Genomic DNA, 25025 nt, shown 5'->3' with positions numbered 1-25025 from the left:
AGCCTATTCATTTTCCAAACGCATTGGGTCAAAATGGTGTGACAGCCATTTTGCTCAGCAAAGTAGAACGGCACAACAACTATGTCTATAAGGATATTAGGCATGTCAACCCCCACAATTATGAAACCGGCCCATTATGCTTTGAAACTAGATGTTGTTTTAAAGTAAATCAAAAAGCATTTTGTATATGGTTCCCCATAAGACACCTCAGCAATATGTCGAGAACGACTGGGGGTATTAAGATTAAACTTCTGGGGGTGCTACTATTACTACTTCTGCTCTGACGATATAAATAAATAAAAAGTGTGTAAGTGAATCCAGGTTACCAAAGAGCATAGAGAGAATCTTTTGCTAGAGATACTAGCAAAGAGATTAATAAGAGATTAATTATTAATTAAAAAGAGATACTATAAGGAGATACTGTGGTCTTCTGCTCACTACACCAATAGAGTGTCAATTAAGAAAAGTGCCGAAGACAATATTAACGAAATGTTAAAGGTACTTGAACTTTGTGAGCAACGTAACGTTGAGCTGCCAGTCTTTGTGATAGTTGAACCTGACGAAGTCCCTATCTGTCCTGGTCAGATAGCTGCGGTAATCACCAGAAAAGTTACAGAAGTTTGTAATAAGCTAGAAAATTTTCTGAATAAGGACCCTCCCGCCCCCTCGATTGTTCCTACAGTTACTGAAACAAAGCCCTCATATGCAGTGGCACTCAAGAATTTGCCCTCTGACCTCACAAAGTCAGATTTGAGGAAAGACTTTTTGCAAAAAAAAAATGTGTGGCAGAGAGTGCTCTAAAATTGTCGAAGTTCAGCCCAGAAAAGATAATTGGCGAGTTGTTACAGCTAGCAAGGCTGATGCAGAAACTCTTGTCGGGGTCTTTCAGAACGGTGATAAATCTCTTTTTGCAACAATCAGGAGCCCCTCTCACCTCGGTATTGCTCGATTTGTTCCCAGCAATATAAATGACGATGAACTTGGCGCACTGATTCCTAAATTTGTCAGTTCAAAACAGATTGGCAACACCCGCTCGTTTCGATTGAAATTTGAAACCAAAGTTGATCTTATGAATGCCATAAGAAATCCCCCAGTCATAGATTATGAGAGGATAAAAGTGGCTGAGTATCTCTCCCTCCCGGTAAGATGTTTCAAGTGTCAATCTTCCGGGTATATATCCAGTAAGTGCAAAAATGAAGCTATTTGCGCAGTCTGCAGTGACCATGGTCATTCAAGCTCCAAAACATCTCCTTGTCAAAGGCCCAAGAAGTGTGCATTTTGCAAATCAGAGGATCATCCCTGTTACAGCTTCAAATGTCCAGTCGCCTTTTAAGGACTCTTAAGTAAGTTAAGTCAGCATAATGGCTAGAGCCTTAAGTCTCTTATCATGGAATATCAATGGCAAAGTGGTTGACAAAGGCCTAGTCCTCTCTGAACTTTCAAGTACAAATGAAATAATTTTTCTGCAAGAACATTTTTTGTCTGATGAAAGGAAAAATCTACTCAGCATTTCACAGAATTCTTATCTCTTATTTCACCCAGCGAAAATGAATAAGAGCCGTGGCCGACCTTCAGGCGGATTAGCTATCATTTCACAATTTCCCGTCAATCTCCTTGAGTCGAATGACCATTTCATTTCTGCCGAATTTTCGGACCTAATCTGTATAAACGTTTACCTGCCAACCAATTACTGCTCTTCGTAATCAGAGAATAAATACATAAATGCTTGCAAAAAGCTAGCGAGTTTTGTGAAGGGATTTTCAAAGCGTCCAAATGCTCAAGTTTTGATCGCAGGAGACTTTAATTGTAACTTAACAGACAGTTCATCGCCAAGAACCCAACTCCTTCTGAATTCCCTCCCCCCTTCCTACTCAGTTGCTGACAAAACAGAAACTTTCACGTTTATTGGTGTCCTGTCCGCGACTTCTAACCTTGATCATTTTATTGCATCTTTCCCCTATGAAACTGTCGAGGTAATTTGTGATGGCTTTTATTCGGATCACCTTCCAATAAAGTTGAAAATAAATGCTTCATTTCATGCCCCTAAACAGCCAGATAAAAAGTGGTTTTTTATAAAAGACTGAAAAGAAGTTAACTGCGAGATGTTTTGTTTTGAATGTGACAGAATATTAAATAAAATAAAGGTGCCCTTTCATTTGTTGTGCACGCGCTCGGGCCTTAGTGAAAAAGAAATAGCCATCGGACTTACCACCTATTTAGCTGAAATTAACCATGCATTAAAGTGTGCTGAAGCTTCGGCTGTCCCGTGCAAGCGTATTAGGAAAGGCTCTCAAGTTCAGGGTTGGTCGAAAAACCCTTCCCTTATTTCTGCGTGCGAGTCTTCTAAAATTTGGCTGAATATTTGGAAGGATTGCGGCAGGCCTAAGTCTGGGACTATAAATGGTTTGCAGCTACGTTCTAAACGTTATTTTGCTAAAGTGTTAAGAAAACAGTAGGTTGATCTTACTGAGAAAAACGCTCATAAAATTGCAGAGAACCCTTCGAAGCTCTGGAAAAAATTTGAACGCCCTTGTGAAAACATTAGTGCAAATAATATTCCTGAGCCTGAGTGGATAAATTATTATAAGCATGAGTTTTCTTCTCCCGATCCTGCTCTTGAGTCAAAATTTGAAAAAGAATTAAGTGCTTGTCTGAAAAAACACGAAACTTCGACATTTATAATTAAGCCAAGTGATGTATCGTTTTATTGTAAAAAACTAAAGAAAAGAAATTCCGCGGGAGTTAATGGAATTACTGCCAGACATTTTGATTATGCAAGTGCTCTTCTTTTTAATCATTTATCTCTACTTTTTCAAATGTCTATTGAAAACGGAGTTGTTCCTTATCAATTTACAGTTGGTCAAATAACCCCTATCCCGAAAAAGGGCAAAAAGGATTTTACTGCGTGTAATTCGTTCCGACTTATAACCGTTTCTTGTACTATTTTTAAATTGTTTGAGTCTTTGGATGAAAAAATTAATTGTTTAATTTTGGATGAAATTGTTTCTAAATGTTATGTCCCACCCCACAAGTTTGGTTACCAAAAAGGTATTAGCCGGGAGCATACCCTTTTTGCTTTAATGACTGTTCTTGCTGATGCAGAAAGAAGTAGATGCCATATTATCCTTTGCGCATTAGATGTTGCTCGTGCTTTCGACTCTTGCATTTTTTCCCAAGTTTTATTTGAAGCGTATAAAAGAGGGGTAAATTTTTGAATAGTAAAGTGCCTTCTGTATATGTACCATCACCTTAAGGCGAAGTTAAAGGGAGGATATTCCCTTTTTGATATTTTGAAAGGAGTCCGTCAAGGTGGCCTTACCTCACCTTCTTTTTTTAATAACTCTGTTTTAAATGCCCAAAATTCTGTTAATTTTAGTTGTATTCACCGTGGATTTAACTTGTCTTTAATAACTTTTGCAGATGACGTTTTGAATCTAAGCCGTACTTTTAGTGGATGTAAAAACCCGTTTAATCAGCTTTACAATGAATATAACAATATTGGGCTTTCTTTCAATGTTGAAAAAACTACTGTTGTAGCTTTCAATTTGAAAGAGACAAATGGCCCTATTTTTTTATCTTTAGCTAATTTTCAAGTCCCCCTTCCTCAAAAATTAGTTTACCTTGGAACGCCTATTGGAAAAAATATGATAGAAACTGTGAAATTGTCCCTTGAAAATTTGAAGAAAAAACTGAGAATTGCTTATGCTTCAGATGTATCTAATATTAAACACATTGATAAATTAAATCTTGCGAAAATTTATAATAGCCTAGTTGTACTTCATCTCCTTTCTCTTTGTCCGGTTTGGCAGTTTTTTAGTGAACCTCAGAAACTATCTGTTCGTAGAGTATATTTTCGTTATGCTAAATTCCATCTCAGTTACCCTCCTTGGACTAGAAATAGTTACTTAATGAACAAATTCCGCCTAGTTTCTCCTACATCTATTATTAATAAAAGGCTTCATGATTTTCGTTCTTCTATGTCGATAGTGTCTCACCCATGGTCAGCATTACTTATTTAATTGTTTGTTTGTGTTGATTTGTATTTATTTGTAGCTTCTTTTTATTTATTTTTTCTCTTATTACTCCATCTTAAGGGCGTTCCGCCCACTTTTTTGTAGATGGGTTATAAATAAATTGATTGATTGATTGATTTACGTAAACACATTCACAACCTCAAGCTTAAGAATTGTTATTACATTACAAGCTTAAGGTTTTAAAATTGAGAACATATTTACAAAACAAGATCATTCTACTCTTTATATAAAAAAAAAATAAAGGAATCCATGAATCACTATAATAATACCTTTATTTTGGCTCATATAAATTTATCACCAAGGTAAGATTCATTAAAACGAAATATATAGTGACTAATTAAGGTTAAAAGTGTTAAAAACCGAATTTAGTGTCCATTTAAAAGTATTTTATTTTGAGTGATCTTTATATTATTTTAGCACTCTCCCCTTGCAGGTAACCTAAGAACTCACACTGTAAAAAAACCTTTCGAATGTGATGCATGCAAGAAATGTTTTGCTATAAGTTCTGGTTTATCTCGTCATTAGAGAACACATACTGGAGAAAAACATTTCAAATGTGACATGTGTGAGAAATCATTCCACCAAAGTTCCAACCTATCTTCCCATCGAAGAATTCATACTGGAGAAAAACCTTTCGAATGTGACATATGTGAGAAAAAATTCAGCCAAAGATCCCATCTATCTCGTCACCAAAGAACGCATACTGGAGAAAACCCTTTCAAATGTGACATGTGTGAGAAATCATTTTACCAAAAATCGACCCTATCTTCTCATCAAAAAACTCACACTGGAGAAAAATCTTTCGGATGCGACATGTGTGAGAAAACGTTCCATCAAAGATGCAACCTATCTTCTCATCGAAGAGCTCATACTGGAAAAAACCTTACGAATGTGACATGTGTGAGAAAACATTCCACCATAAATCGATCCTATCTTCTCATCGAAAAACTCACACTGGAGAAAAATCTTTCCAATGCGACATATGCGATAAAAAATTCAGTCAAAACTCTACTCTATCTAATCATGAAAGAATTCATACTGGAGAAAAACCATTCAAATGTGATATATGCGATAAAGCATTTGGTCGAAAATCGACCCTATCTGATCATGAAAGAATTCATACTGAAGAAAAACCTTTTGAATGTGATATATGTAAGAAATGTTTTTCTTTAAGATCTAATTTATCTCAACATCATAGAACTCATATTGGCGAATAAAATATAAAATATCTGTTGAAAAAATAACCCATTTGAGTATGATGTGTATCATGGAACGTTTATTTTTAGTTACCAATCTTCTTGTCACAAAAAAAATCTGAGGGAGAACTGTTTGCTTATGTAAATGTGTAAGGGTGTTATACATTTATCCAGTGTCAAAATTCTCTTGCCAAGCTTAGGCTCTTTGTAATTCCAAAAAAGCAATTTTACATAGCTTTTTACATAGATATTTGCTTTTTTTTCTGGTGCAAGGATGAAGACGTATATACAAGTAGTGCGGTATTTTTTAGACCAACTCTTTTGGATTTTAAGTAAATTCCTGCTCAACTCATATAACTTATATAACTTATAAGTAAAAAGCGATATCTTGTAATTCCACATATGCTCATGTCATACTTGTCGAAAGCACCATGCTAGGGAACTTCTTTTCCTATCTCAGCATATGAACACTTTTTTTAAAGCCTCAGCAAATCTGAAGCATGTTTTTAAAAATGGAAACTTGAAAAAAGATATTACGGTCTTAAGAATTTTAGTAAGTTTAGTGTTATTTGTCTTAAAATCTTTTGGTTTAGTATATGAATAATTAGACAAGAAAGCGGACTTTTGAAATGGCTTTGCCTATAAAATTTCACGTTTGAACATATGGCATTTGGAGTGTAATCTGATGCTATGCTTAAGACTGGACAAGGTCTACAAACTGTTTTTTGTAAGCTATCTTCATTTCCGCTATTTCTGCTTAACTTTTGCTTAGGTCTCAGATGTTGTTTTTCTTTACACTCTTGTTGTAATCTGATCCGTTGTCAACCTTATTGTATTGTATTTTAATGTTGTTTTTATGTTTTTTTTATGGCACTTGGTATTTACCAATTGACATATAGCGATCGCAATTTCTGTCGATCTGTCCCGGTTTTGCTAGTTTGGGCACTTCCAGATACTCTGGGACGATGTAATTTTGTAGGCGTACTACGGACCAGACTAGATTAAATTAGAAATAGTCGTTTCCCGATTCGACCATCTGAGGGGGGAGTGGGGGGACTGTTAATTCGGAAAAATTAAAAAAATGAAGTACTTTTAACTTACGAATGAAATTTGATATTTAGAAGGATAATGTGTCTCAGAGCTCTTATTTTAAATCTCGACTAGATCTTGTGACATTGGGGGGAGTTGGAGGGTGAAACCTGAAATCTTGGAAAACAATTAGAGTGGAGGGATCGGGATGAAACTTGGTGGGAAAAATCAGTGCAAGTCCTAGATACGTGATTGACATAACTGGAACGAATCCGCTCTCTTTGGGGGAGTTGGCGGGGAGGTTTAATTCTGAAAAATTAGGGAAAATGAGGTATTTTTAACTTACGAAGGAGTAATCGGATGTTAATGAAATTTGATATTTGGAAGAACCTCATAACTCAGATCTCTTATTTTAAATCCCGACCGGATCCAGTGTCATTGGGGGGGGGGGGAGAAATCTTGGAAAACGCTTAGAGTGGAAAGGTCGGGATGAAACTTGGTGGGAAGAATAAGCACAAGTACTAGATATATGATTGACATAACCGGGCTGGATCTGCACTCTTTGGGGGAGTTTGGGGGGACTTAATTCGGTAATTCGGAAAAATTTGAAAAAATGAGGTATTTTAACTTACGAACGGGTGATTGGGTCCTAATGAAATTTGATTTTTGGAAGGACCTCGTGTCTCAGAGCTCTTATTTTAAATCCGGGGGGGGGGGTCGGAGGAAGAAACCAGAAATCTTGGAAAACGCTTAGAGTGGAGAGATCGTGATGATACTTGGTGGGAAGAATAAGAACAAGTCCTAGATACGTTATTGAAATAACCAGGCTGGATTGGTTCTTTTTGGGGGATTTTTTTTTTTTGGGGGGGGGGGGGTAATTCGGAAAAATTAAGAAAAAATGAGGTATTTTTAACTTACAAACAGGTGATCAAATCTTATTGAAATTTGATATATAGAAGGATCTTGTGTTTCAGAGCTCTTATTTAAAATCCGATCAGATCCAGTGAAATTGGTGGGAGTTGGAGGTAAAAACCCGGAAATCTTGTAAGCCGGAAATCTTGGAAAACGATTAGAGTGGAGAAATCAGAATGAAACGTAATGGGAAGAATAAACAGAAATTCTTGATGCGTTATTCACATAACTGGACTTGATCCGCATTTCTTTGGGGGAGTTGGGGGGATTTCCAGTGCTTTCGCGAGTTCGATGCTTCTGGACGTGCTAGGACAATGAAAATTGGCAGGCGTGTCAGGGTTCTGCTGAATCTGTCTTAATAACAGTCGTTTTCCCAATTCAACCATCTGGGGGGCTGCAGGGAGAGGAAAAATTGAAAAATGAGGTTTTTTTAACTTACGAATAGGTGATTGGATCTTAATGAAATTTGATATTTAGAATGATATTGTGTCTCAGAGCTCTTACTTTAAATCTTGACCGTATCCGGTGATATTGGGGAGAGTTGGATGGGAAAACGGGAAAATTTGGGAAACGCTTAGAGTGGAGAGATCGGGGTGAAATTTGGTGGAAAGAGTAAGCGCAAATCCTAGATATGTGATTAACATAATCTGACTGAATCTGCTGTCTTTTGGGGGAGTTGGAGGGGGGCTGTTAATTCAAAAAAAAATTAGAAAAATTGAGGTATTTTCAACTTACGAACGGGTGACCGGATCTTAAGGAAATTTGATATTTAGAAGTAGTCATGTCTCAAAGCTCTTATTTTAAATTCCGACCAGATCTGGTTACATTGGGGGAGCTGTAGGGGGAAATCGGAAATCTTGGAAAATGCATAGAGTGGAGAGATTGGGATGAAACTTGGTGGGTAGAATAAGCAAATGTCATAGATACGTGATTGACGTAATCGGACTGCATCCGCTCTCTTTTTGGGAGTTAGGGGGGTCCAGTACTTTGGCGAGTTCGGTGCTTCTGGACGTGCAAGGACGATATAAATAGGTAGGCGTGTCAGGGACCTGCTCAAATTGACTTGATAAAGTCGTTTCCCCCGATTCGACCTTCTGGGGGGCTGTAGGAAGAGGAAGTTTTAGAAAAAATTAGGTATTTTTAGCGTACGAATTGGTGATCGCATCTTAATGAATTTTGATATTTAGAAGGACCCCGTGACTCAGAGCTCTTATTTTAAATCCTGACCGGTATTAAGCCGCTGATTTTCCTTTTAAATCAATCTATTCTTAGAATTTTGCTAGACCTTATATCGTATGACCTCTTGGCTCTTCCGAATTCGTCACAAGTGCCATATGAGCTCAGCTCTTGTTTGTATGACTGCACCTTTTTTTTTTATTGTTGAATTCACCAAAAGCATAAACTTTAATCTTAGTAAATGTAAAGACACAAGTCATTTTCACTAACGTAATTTAATCCACTGGCCACAAATAATGATTATTTTTTTTTGGTAATTTTTTTCGGTAATGGTACAATGCCGAAAACTGGATGAGATCTACAAGCTATTTTCTGTAAGCTACCTTTATTTCCAATTTTTCTGCTTAAATTTTACTTAGGTCTCAGACATTGTTTTTCTTTACACTCTTTTCGCAATCAGTTGTCTTTGGCAAACTTGTGGTATGTATTTTCAATGTTGCTTTTATGTTTTGATTTAATGACTGCCTCCTTTTTATTGTTAAATTTAATAAGCATAAGCTTCAATCTTATTTACCGTAAAGAAACAAATTATTTTTACTAACGACTCACTGAACACAAATAGTTATTTCTTTGCTGATTGTCTAAAAAATATTTTGATTCGGTAAGAATGTTTGCAGTTTTGGTTCTTTAATTTGTACCCAGGAGCACACTACACCAATCTCTTTAGGAAAGGTTGTCACAGTTTAAAGTGAAATTCGGTAACCTATTTATGAAATTCGGTATGACATATATATGAATATATATGATATCTGTCAATATAAAAATAAGCTGTCTGTGTGTGTGTGTGTCAAGTGACGTCATGTTTGTGTGTCGACTGACGTCAAGTTTGTCGACTGACGTCATTATAAGGATTGAGCTGTATGCGTCATGAAGTTGTTTGTCGACTGACGTCATGTTTCTCAACTGATGAAATTACATACCGTGACACCGGGACACAAATGACGACCGGGACACAGGGAAAATAAATGACGACCGGGAACCTCAAAGAGAAATTACAGACTGGGACACCCGGACGCAAATCACGACCGGGACACAGGGAATATAAATGACGACCGGGACACAGGGACACAACTACAACGGGGACGCCGGGGGCACAGGCGGGATATATAAATGACGACCGGGACACAGGGATTGTTCGAATAAAAATTACAGACCGGGACACCGGGACACAAATGACGACCGGGACACAGGGAATATAAATGACGACCGGGACACTCAAAGAGAAATTACAAACTGGGACACCGGGACACAAATGACGACCGGGACACAGGGACACATCATTAGAATAATGAGGTATAGATCTGAATACGGATTGTTTTTCCCATGGACAACTATGTGTTGCATGTTCAAGAGTCAGTAAACCTGACAATCTATTTATATGCACATACAATGGGACAGCGAAGAATGTTGTATATTCGCATGTTTTACGTAGTTAAAAACATATATATATATATATATATATATATATATATATATATATATATATATATATATATATATATATATATATATATATATATATATATATATATATATATCTATATATATAAAAATAAGTTGTCTGTCTGTCTGTGGATGGATCAGGTGACGTCACCTGAAAAAACTGGATCAGGTGACGTCAAAACTGAAAAAACTAAAAAAAGGCAAAAACTACAAAAAAAACTAAAAACTAATAAAAAAAATAAAAAAGCTAAAAAACTAAAAAAACTAAAAAAAGGCAAAAACTACAAAAAAAACTAAAAACTAATAAAAAAGCTAAAAAACTAAAAAAACTAAAAAAAGGCAAAAACTACAAAAAAAACTAAAAACTAATAAAAAAAATTAAAAAGCTAAAAAACTAAAAAAACTAAAAAAACTAAATAAAGGTAAAAAACTAAAAAAACTAAAAACTAAAAAAAACTAAAAAAAAAGGAAAAAACTGAAAAATAAGCTAAAATAAAGGTAAAAACCAATAAAAAACTAAAAAAAAAACTGAAAAAACTAAAAAAAGGCAAAAACTACAAAAAAAACTAAAAACTAATAAAAAAAGTAAAAAAGCTAAAAAACTAAAAAAACTAAAAAAACTAAAAAAAGGTAAAAAACTAAAAAAAATAAAAAATAAAAAAAAACTAAAAAAAAGGAAAAAACTGAAAAATAAGCTAAAATAAAGGTAAAAACCAATAAAAAACTAAAAAGAAAAAAAGGAAAAAACTAAAAAAAATTTTCATCTAAAAAACTAAAAAAAACTAAAAAAGGTAAAAACTAAAAGAACTAAAAAAGAAAAAAATAAATGACGAAACTCAAAGAGAAAGCGACCAGGACAAAAGGAATGTTCGATTAGCAATCAACAAAGCACCGGGACACAGGGAGTATAAATGACGACCAGGACATAAGTAAAAAAAAAAAACTATCTATATATATAAAAATAAGTTGTCTGTGGATCTGTGGATCGTGGATCAGGTGACGTCACCTGAAAAAACTGGATCAGGTGACGTCAAAACTGAAAAAACTAAAAAAAGGCAAAAACTACAAAAAAAACTAAAAACTAATAAAAAAAATAAAAAAGCTAAAAAACTAAAAAAACTAAAAAAAGGCAAAAACTACAAAAAAAACTAAAAACTAATAAAAAAGCTAAAAAACTAAAAAAACTAAAAAAAAGGCAAAAACTACAAAAAAAACTAAAAACTAATCAAAAAAATAAAAAAGCTAAAAAACTAAAAAAACTAAAAAAACTAAAAAAAGGTAAAAAACTAAAAAAACTAAAAACTAAAAAAAAACTAAAAAAAAGGAAAAAACTGAAAAATAAGCTAAAATAAAGGTAAAAACCAATAAAAAACTAAAAAAAAAACTGAAAAAACTAAAAAAAGGCAAAAACTACAAAAAAACTAAAAACTAATAAAAAAGTAAAAAAGCTAAAAAACTAAAAAAACTAAAAAAACTAAAAAAACTAAAAAAAGGTAAAAAACTAAAAAAAATAAAAAATAAAAAAAAACTAAAAAAAAGGAAAAAACTGAAAAATAAGCTAACATAAAGGTAAAAACCAATAAAAAACTAAAAAGAAAAAAAGGAAAAAACTAAAAAAAATTTTCATCTAAAAAACTAAAAAAAACTAAAAAAGGTAAAAACTAAAAGAACTAAAAAAGAAAAAAATAAATGACGACACTCAAATGATGCGCCCTCGCGACTGAAACATTTATCTAAAGATATATGTTTTAAAACTCCGCAAATGGTCGGTGTTTTTGACCCTCTTTGGCCATTTTTTGATTGGAGGTAATTTATTTATGTTGTATGTCGTTATGCTGCTATGTTATTTATGTTGTTATGTTTTTTGTCTTGTTTTTTCTTTTTTTTTGTGTGTTTACTCCACAGTTTAATGTACTTTGTGGGTTATAAATAAATTATTTTATTATTATTATATATATCTATATATATATATATATATATATATATATATATATATATATATATATATATATATATATATATATATATATATATATATATATATATATCTATCTATCTATATATATAAAAATAAGTTGTCTGTCCGTTACGCCAGATTATATCTATCTATATATATAAAAATAAGTTGTCTGTGTGTGGATCTGTGGATGGATCAGGTGACGTCACCTGAAAAAACTGGATCAGGTGACGTCAAAACTGAAAAAACTAAAAAAAGGCAACAACTACAAAAAAAACTAAAAACTAATAAAAAAATAAAAAAGCTAAAAAACTAAAAAAACTAAAAAAAGGTAAAAAACTAAAAAAAACTAAAAACTAAAAAAAACTAAAAAAAAGGAAAAAACTGAAAAATAAGCTAAAATAAAGGTAAAAACCAATAAAAAACTAAAAAAAAAACTGAAAAAACTAAAAAAAGGCAAAAACTACAAAAAAAACTAAAAAACTAATAAAAAAAAGTAAAAAAGCTAAAAAACTAAAAAACTAAAAAAACTAAAAAAAGGTAAAAAACTAAAAAAAATAAAAAAAAAATAAAAAAAAGTAAAAAACTGAAAAATAAGCTAAAATAAAGGTAAAAACCAATAAAAAACTAAAAAGAAAAAAAGGAAAAAACTAAAAAAAATTTTCATCTAAAAAACTAAAAAAAACTAAAAAAGGTTAAAACTAAAAGAACTAAAAAAGAAAAAAATAAATGACGACACTCAAAGAGAAAGCGACCAGGACAAAAGGAATGTTCGATTAGCAATCAACAAAGCACCGGGACACAGGGAGTATAAATGACGACCAGGACATAAGTAAAAAAAAAAATTAACAGAACTAAAAAGAAGGTAAAAACTACAAAAAAACTAAAAAGAAAAAAAAACTAAAAACTAATAAAAAAACTAAAAAATCTAAAAATCTAAATAAACTAAAAAAGAAAAAAAAAGGAAAAAAATAAAGGAGAAAAACAAAACTAAAAAACGAATGTATATACAGACCGGTACACCGGGATACAAATGACGACCGGGACACAGGGAATATAAATGACGACCGGGACACAGGGACACAACTACAACGGGGACACCGGGGGAAACAGGGGGATATAAATGACGACCGGGACAAAAAAACTAAAAAGAAAAAAAAACTAAAAACTAATAAAAAAACTAAAAAATCTAAAAATCTAAATAAGCTAAAAAAGAAAAAAAAAGGAAAAAAATAAAGGAGAAAAACAAAACTAAAAAACGAATGTATATACAGACCGGGACACCGGGATACAAATGACGACCGGGACACAGGGAATATAAATGACGACCGTGACACAGGGACACAACTACAACGGGGACACCGGGGGAAACAGGGGGATGTAAATGACGACCGGGACACCGGGACAGGGAATGGTCGATTAGCAATCACCATCAACAAAGCTCAAGGGCAATCATTAGAATCATGAGGTATAGATCTGAATACAGATTGTTTTCCCATGGACCATTATATGTTGCATGTTCAAGAGTCGGTAAACCTGACAATCTATTTATATGCAAAGACAATGGGACAGCAAAGAATGTTGTATATTCGCAAGTTTTACGTAGTTAAAACCATATATATATATATATATATATATATATATATATATATATATATATATATATATATATATATATATATATATATATATATATATATATATCTATCTATATTCACAGGTGGGACATAGGGACACAACTACAATGGCGCGTAACTATTATTGCGCGTAACTACTTACGCGCGCGGGGGGGCTTGGGGGGGGCGCGAAGCGCCCCCACCAACTAGGTGTTGGGGTGGCGCGAAGCGCCACCCCAACAGCTAGTATATATATATATATATATCTATTCACAGGTGGGACACAGGGACACAACTACAATGGTGCGTAACTAACATGGCACGTAACGACTTGCGCGCGCTTGGGGGCTTTGGGGGGTGCGAAGCGCCCCACCAACTAGGTGTTGGGGTGGCGCTTCGCACCACCCCAACAGCTATTTCTACAGCTAGTCCAACAGCTAGTTCGCGCTACAGCTAGTATGAATATATATATATATATATATATATATATATATATATATATATATATATATATATATATATATATATATATATATATATTCATATATATAAATATATATGACATATATTTTATGACATATATATGAAATTCTTTGAGAAAGTATTCTTCACATCTGTTTTTCCATAGTGTCTGCAGAACAGCCCAGTAGAATGTTAATTTGTTATGCTTAACTCAAGTATAAATTATTTTGTGTCTTTTTCTTGGCTGTTGTAAGCATACACAAATGGTATTCGAAGATCATCATGGTATCTAGCCTAAAATATAATTGCCCAATATCCAATAAATGTAGGATTTGAAGAAACAAATGTTGCTTCTGGTTTTTCAAAATATTTTAATTATCTATGGCTTCAGTTTCAGTTTCACAGTCCCTGGGACTTTTTTCTTAATCAGAAATACAAATTATCTTCTTAGATAACTGCCTTTAGCTTCTATTATGTTTTGGTCATTCATCGCTCAGTTGTCATTAAGATCTCACCCCTTTTGTTGGAGTGTAACTTATTATTATACCTTTGAACCTTTGGTTTGTGATTATAAAATATTTCATACAAAAAATATAAACCATTTTTAACGTTAAACGTCTATTTCTTATCGAGTCTGTGCATTTTTGCAACTAACCTGTCATCTTTTTTTCTCTTTCTGTTCATTTTATGTAGAACCTTTTCTGCCATTTATACGGTTTTGTTAAGATTTTATAAATTTTAAGACAAAACTATGAAGTCCTAGGGCCAGCGAGATCTTAATGTACAAAAGAAATTTCGTCTTGAGGTGCAGGGTCCAAAACCGATTTTTTTTTTTTTTTTGGTATTGGTTCATTAAAAATGGAAATGAAAAGCTGCAAAATAAAGTTTTCCCGGTGAACCTAAAACATTTGAAGATCATTGCTTAAGCTAAGGGAATTAACAGTTTGATATGAAGAAAAAGGGTATTAAAGAGCCAAAAAACAAGGTTGAAAATTTTGACAATTTGTTTGTGACTTACATCTGTGAGTCCCTAGCCAATTGGAAACCTAGTCTAGAAAAAACTAATTTCAGGAATAATCCCAAGAAAGGGCAATAAACCTTTTTTTATGTGTAGTCTAAACTTTGACCCTAAAGTCCCTGGGTTAAGATAACTCAAATTAGTGACCAAGAATAAATAGAATATTCGTTCCCCTCAAATTCGGCCAAATTTTTTCTTTGTATGCCTTAAAACTTATCAGTAATATGAAGTAAACGAGCCCTCGTACACCAAATAATAAATTGCGGCAACGTGCCCCTGAGAACTGATATTCTAAGTTTCTTTTTTTTTTAGGAAAACCCAAAAATCATGCGAAGCATAATTGTGGAAAAAGTGTTTGCCTTAATACCAGACCAATAAGAGAGTCAATAAACTTCTCTTCTGAGCAGATAAAGACTTAAAGCCATAATTCTCTGAGGAAAGTTGACTCTAATGCATAGGACAATTTATTTTTTGAGACACGTTTTCATCTAGGAAATGGGCGAAAATCAGAGAAATTTTGTATTGGCTTTAAAATATCATGTATTGTTGCCTTGGCTGAGGAGATCACATATTTTCAAATGGAATAGTAATATATTTTGAGGAGGGGGGGGGGGAAATAGGTCAAAAACATTTAGTGTTTAATCAGTTTTAAGTTTAAAATCGTAATTCCTTTGGCCAAGGAGAATATAATATAAAAACAGCGTGCATGCAAGCCAACCCTGTTAAAATAGAACTAGTTAATTGAACCCTCAGTCGACACCATTCCTGTTTATGTCAACCTCCTTGAACTAAGGCTTCTACTTTCGATGTATTTTTTTACCAGAAATGCAGTAAAGATAGCAGGAAGCGGTATATCTGGAGTTTTTTTTTATGTAAATGGTGTAAAACAGGGTAGTACCCTATCACCGAGTCTTTCTGCTATTTTCAAAAATGATCTTGCCAAATACCTTGAAAAAAGGTAGGCACCAGTTCTACACCTTGGAAGTAATGTATTATCATTACTATTGCCGATGATATTGTCTTGGTCACCAGATCCCATTCGGAGCTGCAAACTCTTTTGGATTTGACAGCTGAATATTTAGAGGAAAAGAAACTGGAAATTAACACAAAAAAGACATATTATTTTGCCATAGACAATCAACAGGAAATAAACATGTAGAGAGTTTTAATTTGAAAGATGATGCTGTGAAGGTTGTGTCTCAGGCAAGATATTTAGAATTCCATCTAACATTGAGCGGAAGATGGGGCAATCATATTTCAAAGATGACAAATCGAGGAAAAGCAGCTATGGCAACGCTGTTCAGGAACTTGATGGGAATCGGTGACTTAAAGATGCACAAAAATGTGTTCAGCTGTAAAATAAGGCCAATACCATTTGTAGTACTTTTAAAGCCTTTGCTGGAATCCCATATGGTCTTGGCGCAAACCCAGCCCTAGTTTATTTTATGGCATCTACTATTTCTTCCCGCTGGATTTGGCGACAAAGGTGATAATCTTTTTGGGTATTCAGTGTGGTCACGAGAGGCAGTTCCGACTTCTCAGGCCAGTTATTCGATATCGGGTGGAGGCTGTTGTGTGCCAGATGCTTTACCTGCTCCTAGTTTCCCAAAGAACGGGGGGGGAACTCGTCCTCTTGCGGAATACTTTTGGGAGCAGTCATCTTTTTTGATGAGACTCTTTTCCAGAATTCCTGGGAATTTTTTGTCTTATAAAGATGCGCATATTCATTTTGTTCCCGCCATTGGAACTCTATTTTCTTCACTTTTATCATTAATTTATACTCTTTTCTTTTATTTCTATAATGTCGGAGCAACTCCAGTTTCTCGATTGCCTTTTCGGATTTTTTAACATATTGTAGCATGTGATTTAATTCTTCTCTTTCGGTTCACATTCATTGTCGAAAAACGTGATTTTTTGTTTCGGTATTTTCCTCAATCTCGCCTACTAGGGCATTCAACTGTTGTACCATCGGCTACGAGCAAAAATACTCTTTTATTCGGGTCGCACGTTTCTCCACCCATTCGCATAGTATTCTTGATTTTACCAAGCCAGTGTTGCTCGTTCCTGCTCCAAATGTCTGATTCTTTAGTTTTTTTCTTTGCTGCTGATTTTTACTGATATTTGTCGACTGTAAATACAAAATTAAAGGAAAATGGTCTGAACCTGCAAAATGCACTACCTCAAGGTTTAGGGATTCAGGTGAGAGCCTACTGTCCACCAAATCATAATTAATAACGCTAACATTCATTCCAGAAATACAAGTGAACTCATCACGTCCCGCATCCTTTCCTAACCTTCCATTTCCAATGACTAGACAATTGGCTCTCCAAACATAAATAATTAAAACGAAATTTGCAAATTAATTTTTTTTGGCTAAAGGGCTTTCTCATAGTTTTAATTGGAAGATTTTGAGAAAAAAGGAGTGAGGGAGGAAGCCTAGATGCCCTCCAATTTTGGATTACTTAAAAAGGCAAGTAGAACTTTTAATCTTTTACGAACATTTTTCATTAGTAAAAAATATACATAATTTACGAATTAACTTACGTAACAAACTTCTATATTCGTATATTTTTATTGCGTATATGAGGGGATTCACCCTCTTCGATACCTCGCTCTTTACACTAAAGCTTAAATTTTGTCCCAATTCCATAAAAATGACCCTTGAATCACAAAGGCCGTAGAATAAATAGTTGAAATTACTAAAAATACTTTAGCGTAAAGAGCGAGGTATTACGAGGAGGTAAACCCTTCATATGCATAAAAATTTCTGCTTGTTTTAAGTTTTAATGCTGCTCCTCACTTTCAGTAGAAAAAAACTTTTCATATTTATTTTGTCATTGTTTTTTTTCAATAATGCTAGAAAATCCTGCGCCTCTTCATTGAAAGTCTCTTCCCCCATGAGAAGTTTTTCATGGAAGATCCTCCCACGTAGCCCCCCCCCCACCTCAACTATCCCCCCAAACCAAAAAATCCCCTGAAAACGTCCGTAAACATCCGCGTAACCATTACTATATGTAAACACAGGTCAAAGTTTGTAACTTTCAACCCCTCCCACGGGGACTGCGGGGGAGTAAGTCGTCCCCAAAGACATCGTTATTGAGTTTTTCGACTATGGTGAATAAAATGGCTATCTTAAAGTTTCGATCCGGTGACTTTGGGGGGAAATGAGCGTGGGAGGGGGCCTAGGTGCCCTCCAACTTTTTGGGTCACTTAAAAGGGCATTAGAACTTTTAGTTTCCGCTAGAATGAGCCCTCTTGCGACATTCTAGGACCACTGGGTCGATACGATCGCCCCTGGGGAAAAAAGCAAACAAATAAACATGCATCCGTGATTTGTCTTCTGGCAAAAAATGCGAAATTCCACATTTTTGTGGATAGGAGCTTGAAACTTCTACAATAAGGTTCTCTGATACACTGAATCTGATGGTGTGATTTTCGTTAAGATTGTATGACTTTTAGGGAATGTTTTCCCCTATTTTCTAAAATGAGGCAAATTTTCTCAGGCTCCACTTTTGCGACAAAAACCACTTTTGCGACAACCACCATGGAGTTTGGGCTGGTATACGTGAGTGAAAGAGATCAAGAATCTTATCAGTTATTCCTATAAACATTCTTCATAAAAAAAAAATCCCGAATACCTATTTAAATATAAAATTGCACATTTTCAATATTCTGGTATTCATTTGTACCATCATTCCGGTATTCAGTTTCTTTAGCGGTATGCGGTAATCAGAGTTACATCAATATATTTTTTCATTCATTATTTGCTAACAGCAGAGCTTGCCAAACGACATAGCTCATTTGTGAGGATTGGAAACCTATTGACTGTATAACGAAAAATGATCGCTTCAAATACTCGTCGTATAACGCTAAGCAAGTGTTTTCAGAGCTGAAATCAGTGTTCCGAACATAATAGATAATGAATAAAATTTTGCTTGTTGGAATGTGGTTGCCTAGACTTTAAAAAGTATAACCGTTTCTTTTTGTTTTTATTTTTTTTACTTGAAAGATTTTAAGCTAAAAACTTGATTTCCGCTCCTTCCCCCTTATATCCATCATTGGCCCTGAGTTACTTGCTGACTAAAAAATAGCCTATTATAAAACTTTCAACAACATAAGAGATTAAATATAAGCTTCAGAGAATACTATAAAACCCAGTCTTAATTGTTTTAATAAGGGTTATAAGTAGTAATTACCTTGGGAAGCTAATTCATAAATTTTGCTGGACAGATTTTGCTGTGTCTTAATTCATTTATAAGAAGATTAAAAGAGATCAGATCTTACTTTCCTTTATTTGCCTTTTATTATTCCTTTTATTTTCCTTTATTATTCCATTTATTGAAAAGTGTTATATAAGTGTTACAGAGTCTGCTGTTGAATAGGTGGTATATTGTAAATAATAGCGGTATTTTCTTTTTGATTTTGAAAGAAGAGTTTTTGATTTGTGTAAAAATAGTAGAACACTCAATTTGGTTGATATTTTATTCCGTAAAGTGTAATATTATTTTAAATACTATGTTTTTGTTTTTCAAATTGGTTCCATAAAGGTGTAACATTTAGTACCCTCAACTATAAGCAGGATTTTGGCCATGAGAAGTTGTGCGAGCTGCGTTTTTGTTCCGTTTTTTACTTTTTTGTTCCCTCTCCGAAACAAATCATTCTGTATATGCCCATTATGCATATACAGGCAGTCATTGATGGCGTATTTTGCCCTGATGTCTTTGCCCAACGGCCTTGACGTATGATCATTCGCGTTTTTTCATATATGCTTATTCATTTGTTCATTCAGAGGCTCGATCATTCGGTCTCGATTATTTTGGTCCCTCGATCATAGAAACAACACAGTTGAATTTTAGAACTGATTCTATTAAAAATTATGATTATGGCTTTAAAACCAGAAGATTTGGAGTTTTATTGTGCTCTAACTTATGTGTCATTAAATCAACTTGGGAGAATTTTCAGGGCAGTTTAAAAAAAGAAAAAATCACAAAATTATTGCAAAATTACCCCAGCTTTGAGGGAATATTTAATACTACTGTATATTTATGTATTTTCTTTTTTATTGTATATTAATTATATAAAAGGCATCTAAAGGTTTTTAACATAAAACTTATTTCTTCAACTCCAAAGATTAGGTTTATTACCTGTTTTAATCAGGAAAAGATGCAGATTTAATCGCTAAATTTTCTTAGTACTGGAATATACCCTGACGGCCAACGAAATATTAAGATATTTCATAAATTTCATCCAACTTGCATTCTTCTGGTGTTTAACTTTTGTGATACACCCTTGAACAGCTGGATATGTCAATGCCATAGAGACACGATTTTTTGCATTAATCAATATGCTCTGGAGTTTTCAGCCCAGTTTTATTGAAAAGCAGCCCTTAAAATAAAACATTGGAGACTATTATTTACAAAAGAAAAATCTAAGCAAAATAAATTGACATCGTTTTGGGTTATAGACAGTTTTCACTTATCCCATGTTAAAATTTAGGTGGAATATGTACGCATAAAGTAAATGTTGGAAGTTTTTATTTTCTTTATTTCAAATTTAAAAAGTTTGAAAATTTAAAAACCCATTTTTAAAAAGTTTTCCAAATATTTAGTCAGTCCCTGTGAAATCGGAAATAGAATTGTAAGATTCTACGCAAAAAATATTGCAAAAATATCGGGACTTCTCTCGTTTGTCGAAGCTCCATTTTGTATTTGTAGCATCTAGTGAAAGGGGTATGTTAGTCCTGCAAAGCCCTTATATAACTTCTAATCCAAGGTCGTGATTGTGATGTGGATGCAGTTATACTGCTCATAAAGCAAGTCAGTTTTATAAAGCAGTTCAATGCGAAAGCCCCTCAAAATAGAGGACTTTCATCTATAGAGTTAGTAAATTATTAGCACGTTATTTTATTTGAAAGCAGTTTGACCAACTCAATGGTCAAACAGAATTAAACAGATTCTCATTAAGCTACGCCTTAGTTAGTGTCGTAGGGGTTATAAGAATTCTTCGCCTTAGAAAGCTTATTCGCAAATTTTGGAGAGTCGATTTTGGCGTATAAGGCGATTAGAAGAGATCACATCTTACTTTCCTTTATTATTCCTCTTGTTGCAAAGATTAAACCTCGTGTTTCATATAATCCTATAAATCTCTGTCCTAATTTCTGTAATAAGGGCAGTAAGGGTTTTACACCTTGGGAGTCTTATTCACAAAAAAGGTGCTTTAGTGCTACTAGCGCTATGGCACAGAAATGAAGGGTCTTTATTACCGTTATTTGTCAACGTAGCTAAGCTACAACACGAAAAACAAATAGGTGGCACCTAACATCCTTTTTGGATTATCTTTGCCGGCGATAAACATCGTCATGTGAATACCTTGCGTCTGACATTGTTGGCAGAAATTCCTGCTTCTTCTTTTTTCTGTTTTTGAAGCTGCGTTGAGTGGTGTAACCACGGTTGAGTGGTGGTCCAGAATTTTTTTTTTTTTAGAGGGGGATTTACAGAAGTTTTTTTTTCGGGAGGGGTTACAAAAAACTACAATATGTATCACTTTTTAATGTGTATTTTTTACGTTTTTACGAATCTGATTAATAATTAGGGGGGGGGGGGTTCAAATCCTCCTGGATACGGCCTTCGGTGTAACCTACATTTTAAAAATATAATTATATTTGTATATACATTGTAAAATTCCATGCAAACCTTTTTCATGTTTCTCTGGGCCTTTGTATTTTTTTAAATTTATGAAGGGTTAGGGGAGACAAAGCACCCCTGCTGGAAAGCACCTCTGCTGGAAAATACCCCTTCTGAGATTTTCCTTGGTGGTGCATTTCCTGCATGGTGGTATTATTTGACCGATACCCATATCTAACAGTAAGCATTTTAATTTCCGAAAATTTAATAAATACTGTTGAAATTCAAGTTAGAACGGCTGGTAAGTGCAGGGCATTGTGCTTATCAAGTAATTGATGGGGCTACGAGTCTTTTCATATATAAGCAAACGCAAAATAAATTTTGAATAATCTTCTCCACTGCCGATTAATCAGTTGCTTTCTGGACAAACTCTCTTCAATTTTTTAAATACAAGTAGGTGAGCCCGGTACATAATATTTCTCAGGACAAGGACATCATGCTTTCAGGATCCCAAGACATAATATTTGGCTTCAAAGTTTCATTTACCCGACATTGACGCAAATTCAGGAAAACTTAGGGAGGGGTTGGGGAACGGATTTTATTCTCTATTTTTAAATGAAAATACAAGAATTATTTTTCAAGATCAGAGGGATAAATGTTTTTTTTTCGAAAAAAATAAAATGATAATTGAAGCAAAGTATTTTTTTTATAAACTAAATGGGAGGGGGGGGGGGCAGAATAACACTTTAGGGAACTGGGGTAGCCCCCCTTTCCCAAAAGGTGCCCCTGTCACCTGACTGTTTGTTCCTTAGATATGAAAGCTTTTCTGAAAGTGATGTCTTACACAATTTTTGTTACGGTAAAATCAAATCCAGCAGTTTATTCACTTCCTCAGTGGGGGGGGGGAGGTCACAACCAAATCTTTAAAAACGTGTCAAAAATTTGTTTATATGTATTTTTGTCATGTTTTTGGGAGTCGGATATTTTTGGGGGGAGTGGGTCAAACTCCCTAATCCCTCCCCGTCCGTGGATATGGCCTTGTTTGTGTTACAGAAAAATTAACAAATACAATCTTGAAAACACTGGGTTTATGGCCAGCAAGGGGAGAAAAAAGTACAATCAAGCGAACATGTCTGTATATAACAAGCCTTCCTCAACGGTGATGCAGAAAAAACCTTAACAATGACAACATTGTGGAAGATATCTAAAAAGATTAAAGAAATAAGATCTAAGTAATATATGCAATAGCTACTCCATGAAGAATAATAACAGAAATAGAATACTGGTTATATACCAGTTGTTTTTTTAGATTGTCTTCTTTCGCTTTATCGTGGTAGGCCAATGTGGCTTCATATATTTTCTAATTTTATAGTAATTTGATTTTGACAAGTGAGTAGTTCAATTGTAGGTTATTTTTTCTTTTTCTTCCATGCATCACTTCTAATGAGACCTTGAATTTATTTATACATAAGCCTTTTCTTGATTGACATCATTCACCCTGTCAGCAGCAGGCTTAAATCAGACAGCCAATCATAGCTTTGAAATTTTAGAAGGCTGTCCAGTCATAGCCGGCTGTTCAAAAATGATCCACCTAAAAAAAGAATGTTGCTGATAGGGTGAATTATGTCAATCAAGACGATGCTTTAAAGCCTTGGACACACCATTGTATATAAATGATTAAGTCCTTGATTCATTGTATCCTTCGCGAATATAACGTTAAAACAAAAAATTGAAGGGCAATTTATATTATGGGTGCATTCCAGATGCCAATTATCTTTAATCATAATTAATTGTTCGTTATAATCTTCATCCCGAAGTAACCAATACATTTAAATTCATCCCCTTGCTTATAATAAGAGGTTAACATTTGGTCCTTTCTGCATTTATGGACTACTCGGACAAATATCTTCTACTGTCTGGAATTTTGGGAAACAAATAAATAATCAATTATAAATGATGATGATTGTGTTCTACAACGCCCCTTTTGTGTTGTTGTGCTCCTGTCAGGGTACGTTTTATTTAATTATTTTCAATTTTAAGTTGCATATTCTGAGCAGCTTTTTAACTTGTATTTGTGAGCTTAACATTTGGTCCTTTCTGCATTTATGGACTACTCGGACAAATATCTTCTACTGTCTGGAATTTTGGGAAACAAATAAATAATCAATTATAGATGATGATGATTGTGTTCTACAACCCCCCTTTTGTGTTGTTGTGCTCCTGTCAGGGTACGTTTTATTTGATTATTTTCAATTTTAAGTTGCATATTCTGAGCAGCTCTTTAACTTGTATTCGTGAACTTATTTAAAAAATAAAAAATTTAGAGATTGGCATAGTGAATATGATCTTTAATTTTAGATAAATTAAAATACGATGATCAAGCTAAGACAGTTAGTCTGAGTGAGAGGTAAACTTATTATAAACTTTTAAGATCTGTAAAAAATAATCCTTTTGGCTTATTGATGATCATTCACTTTAGGGTAACTTCCATAAAATGGAAGTTGATTGGGAAACAACACGTAGAATAGTTCAACAAGAAATTCTGTAAATCGGACCTTCCAATCTTTTTATAGCTCCACTCCTTTAAAATTTGTAGCATTATTACCAGTGGAGTCAATTCTCAAAAGTCAGAAGAAGAGGGCTAGCGTATTTTTCAATATCTGGGGGGCTAAACTGATCGTTTTTTCCATGGAAACACAAAAGGCATTTTCAGCGAAAATATTCTCCCAAAAAAGTGTTTTTCCAAAGCTAGGTGTAGCATGTAAAACTGTGTGTGAATTGTCAGTTGTAACCAACCCACCAATTTGAAACAAGTTTACATTACGGACCAGTACAAGAGGTCTAGCCTATTTACTCAACGTGAAACGCTGTTACGCTTTTTCAAGTCGACTCCCTGTACTTGTTATCCTTCTTGAATTTACTTAATTCATATTATGTGATGTATTTATTTTATGGAAGTTAGAAATTAATCATCTATGTCTCTTCATTTTGACTAAGCTTCAATATGGGTTCTGTGAGTGAAAACCCCCTTTTATGTTACTAAGTCTTTGTAGCATAAAAATTCACATTCATATGTTTACTGACACAATCGGTGGAAAGGTACAAAGGGGTGAGAACATCATGATTGCCATCAGGAAATTTCTCAGATGGGAAGGGACAAATGTTACCGGTGGGTTCTTGTGTAGATGGGGGTAGGGGCTATGCCTGAAACCTCAAAATGTGAATTTGTACTCTAAAAGTTATGATTCAGTAATAACAATATTTGACAGAAATCGATATTAGGCAATTCAAACATTGTACAATCAGCTTGTGTAAAGCTTTAGTCACTTTCCCACCTAAAAAATTAAAAAGCTAGGCTCATAAAGCAAGATTTTTGACAATTCAATTTTATTTACATAAATTTTTTACTGAGAACAAAATGTCTGGAAGGCACTGGAAAAAAATCTTGGGAATTTCACAATCTTGGGTATTTGGCACTTTGACAACCTAAAAAGTAAGA

At 34.1% G+C, this 25025-nt stretch overlaps 1 long non-coding RNA gene across 1 annotated transcript in view; it reads left to right on the top strand.

Annotated features, from left to right (window-relative positions):
* The first annotated feature begins 16962 nt into the window (after positions 1–16962).
* Positions 16963–25025, top strand: part of LOC136040375 (uncharacterized) — a 43741-nt gene continuing 35678 nt past the window's right edge. Inside the window, exon 1 of the long non-coding RNA XR_010620694.1 lies at positions 16963–17102. This is a non-coding gene — a long non-coding RNA (uncharacterized LOC136040375). The remainder of the gene's footprint in view (positions 17103–25025) is intronic.

The sequence above is a fragment of the Artemia franciscana genome, chromosome 20, assembly GCF_032884065.1.
Source record: "Artemia franciscana chromosome 20, ASM3288406v1, whole genome shotgun sequence".
Lineage (NCBI taxonomy): Eukaryota > Metazoa > Arthropoda > Branchiopoda > Anostraca > Artemiidae > Artemia > Artemia franciscana.
Note: the sequence above shows the minus strand (reverse complement) of the source record. Positions and strands in the feature narration are given on the sequence as shown.